Source organism: Austrofundulus limnaeus, unplaced genomic scaffold (assembly GCF_001266775.1).
Source record: "Austrofundulus limnaeus strain Quisiro unplaced genomic scaffold, Austrofundulus_limnaeus-1.0 Scaffold55, whole genome shotgun sequence".
In the NCBI taxonomy this organism is placed as follows: Eukaryota; Metazoa; Chordata; class Actinopteri; order Cyprinodontiformes; family Rivulidae; genus Austrofundulus; species Austrofundulus limnaeus.
This window is the reverse complement of record NW_013952457.1, coordinates 1,448,922-1,451,593: the sequence shown is the minus strand read 5'-3', so window position 1 is coordinate 1,451,593 and position 2,672 is coordinate 1,448,922. Positions and strand designations below refer to the sequence as shown.

The 2,672-nt window shown below is 37.5% G+C and overlaps 1 protein-coding gene across 1 annotated transcript in view; it reads right to left on the bottom strand.

Annotated features, from left to right (window-relative positions):
* pfkmb (phosphofructokinase, muscle b) overlaps positions 1–2,350 on the bottom strand; it is a 14,982-nt gene extending 12,632 nt beyond the window's left edge. The window contains exon 1 of the mRNA XM_014009126.1: positions 2,263–2,350. The gene's annotated coding sequence lies outside the window, so the exon portion shown is untranslated. The remainder of the gene's footprint in view (positions 1–2,262) is intronic.
* Between the last annotated feature and the right edge of the window lie 322 nt (positions 2,351–2,672).

Sequence of the window (2,672 nt, the reverse complement as noted above, 5' to 3'; positions counted from 1 at the left end):
GTGTGTGTGTGTGTGTGTGTGTGTGTGTGTGTGTGTGTGTGTACACTTGTTTTTGTGTCATTTTTTTGGACCAAAACCAGTAAACCTTATTGAGACCGAAGTCCAGTCCTAGTATGGTGGAACTCCATTGGGGGTTAGGTTTAAGACTAAGATGATTTGAGTTTAGGTAAGATATGTATAGGAGGGGTAGGATTAAGAGGTCTGGGTGAGACTATAGAAACAACTGGAAATGAATGGAAGTCAGTTAAAAATCCCAATAAGGATAGAAATATAAATGTATGTGAAAGTGTGCCTACATCAGCAAGTGAAAACAGGTGTGACCTACTTCATCTTTTTAGCTACTTACTGGGAGTTTATTAAACAAATGGCCTGTCTGTTGATTGTGTAAAAATATAAAAAAAAAATAGAAAATTACACAATATCATGCCTCCCCTCTCACTAACATGGCACGTCATATTCTCAATGCACGGAGACTGTCGTAAAGCAGTCAAATTTATAAGCCATTTGGTGTGACATCACCAAACCCCTTAAAAATCATAAATAAATTACACTGAAATTATTGTTGTTTTTTAAAATAAAAAATAATGTATTTATTGCTTGTTTGTTCCTCAGTCCATTGTTATTCAATGTAGAAAAACCCAGGTCTCCTAGTGTTCTGCAAAACAGCATTGGTGGCTATTCAGGCCATTTCCTGGCTGCTTGACCAATATGACGGATTGCCATGCTTTCAGCACTCAGACTTTAGACTTGAGTGAGCTGGGACTGGGTCTGCAAGCGGTTCTTGAGGGTCGCGGGCCGGCTGTGGTTCCTGGACTTTGCTGGCGAGATGGAATTGATCTTGAAGAATCTGACTGGATTCACCACCTTGACATGTACCAGTGGACATTAAGGCAAATGGAAAATTGTTATTGTCTGCCTGCCCAAAAACAACTTCTTCTGTTCCCCAAACAACTGATAATAGATTTCATGTCGACTTGAGGCTCCTCCCCCACCTCTCCCATCTCACTCCGTTTAATCTGATCTCCTGCAGGTCAGCCTGGACCTGCAAAGAATGAACAATTCAACACCAATATTCTGAACTGATTGCTGAACTACGGGTTTTTCGTTTTGGAGGCTGGGTTCTTCGGACTCATTCCCTCTAAACTCACTTACTCCTCTGGCTAATAAATGTGCTCTTGCTTGTTGAGGTTTTTTTTTATAAACACTATAGTGTATCATATTTTGTTGATGTAATATGATGTTTTGTATTGTTTTTCCTCATCCAACCTTCTGTGTTTTAATTTTTTTCATTTTTCTTTTTAAAGGTACCCCTGCTGGTTGCTGCATGACCTGATCACCTGCTCCCCCATGTTTTTGTCATGTGTGTGTCTTCTTGAATGGGTGTTCTTAAATGTAATTTCATTGTGCTCTGTACAATGACAATAAAGGCATCATCAATTAAATCTACTCAATACTGCAATTACAAATTTTTATTTGATGTTCAGTGATATAACTTTTTAATTATGTGTTTGGAGAGTGGGGTGGGGTGTTTATGTATTTTTATTATTAATTGCAAAATGTCTTTATTTTTCTCCTTCTGTTATTTTCTTTTCTTATTTACTGTTGGACGTTGTTTTGTTTTTATTGTCTGGAGGAAATTAGCCTTAGGTTAAATCTGGTGCAATGCACCAAATGTTTTTATGTTTATGTTTTAAATGCACACTATCCTGGTTAAATAAATTAAATTAAAAAAAAATTGTCTGTCTAATGTGCCAAACAAGCTAAATCATGCCAAGAGGTCAAAAACACAATCTTTTTTTAACTTTAGTGCCCAAGCTTCTATATGTAACAGTTCAAACTGAAAAATCAACCTAAAAAAATATTKAAGTAAGGCAGTAATGTTTGTTCTTGATATAATTATTTAAAATGTCAAAGGACAGACTTATTGTGATGACAGTGGAAGTCTGAGTCTCCCCCGGTGCAGACAGCTGACTATAAATAGATACACAGACAGTTATCTATAAAACTCCCCTCGCCCACTCTTTATTACCCTCTCTGTAAAACTGCACAGTCACTTCCATAACTCAACAGGTCATTAAAGCACATGATTATTAAATATAAGAGACACAATCTTCAAAAGACACAAATAAATTCATAAACTGTGAAATTAATTTTATAGCAGGTTTGACACGTTCACTGGTCCCTTTGTGACATTTAAACTTAGCACAGAGTGAAACAGAGAAAGAACAAATCAACCACTAACACTATGATACAAATACTCACACCAACTTCAGACCTTGACCTTTGTTTCTGAACCAGAGCAGCAGACCCACCAACAACCCGACACAGAGGAGCCCCAGGGCTGAGGAGACACCAGGGTACCACATCCTCACTGTAACTGTGTCTCAGAACCAAACCACAGCAGATTTGAGCTGCATTAATAGCTTTGACATCACTTCTTAAAGCATGTCGAGTACGCAAATACAACCATTCGTCTGTCCGATCTGAGGGTGAACTTTCTCCAACATGAAGATTTTTGGATTTAAAAAGCAAGATGAAGAAGATTAAATACTTTGAAATTAAATGAATAAAAATTTATGAATTTCAGGAGATACTGTATGTTAGGTTTGTGTGTGTGTGTGTGTGTGTGTGTGTGTGTGTGTGTGTGTGTGTGTGTGTGTGTGTGTGTGTGT